Below are 610 nucleotides of genomic sequence, written 5' to 3' on the forward strand. Positions count from 1 at the left end.
GTGCTGTCAATCTCTGGAAACCTGGGGAGGGTGGGCGGGCTGGTCGTTGGTCATCCCCCCACGTGTACGCATGAGTCTGAGGTCCTCCTTTGGCCCCTGGGCTGAGGCTGTCTCAGGGACATGCATCCTCTGGGGCCACACCCCTTCCCTGAACCAACAGCCCCTTACCCCTGTCTATGTGGTGACCTGACCCCCATGCCAGTCTTGGAAGGACTTCTGAGTCTGACCTGGAACGTTCCCCAGACTCTGCCTGGGCTGGGGTCTCAGAAGCAGAGCCAAGGACCCTGGGACAGGTGGTGGGGGGTCTGGGGGGCTGAGAGGCAGCTAAACAATTGTCACCACTGGGGACTATGAGTGGGCTGACCCCTGGAAGTCCCTGACTTGTGGGAGTGCCTGGCTCCACAGCAGATGCCGGCACCGAGGTGCCGACAGGAGGACAAGCTGGATGTGGACCACACGGCTGTGCTTGGTGGGTCCCTGTCACCTCTGAGCAGGCTGCCTATCCATATGCTTCCACAGCGGTCACCTGGGCACTTCATCCAGGGCTGCTCTGCCTGCGCTCTTGCCCTTGGCACCCACAGAGGTCAGATGAGGTTTTTTGGGGAGGCCC

Source organism: Ovis canadensis, chromosome 1 (genome assembly GCF_042477335.2).
Source record: "Ovis canadensis isolate MfBH-ARS-UI-01 breed Bighorn chromosome 1, ARS-UI_OviCan_v2, whole genome shotgun sequence".
Classification (NCBI taxonomy): Eukaryota; Metazoa; Chordata; class Mammalia; order Artiodactyla; family Bovidae; genus Ovis; species Ovis canadensis.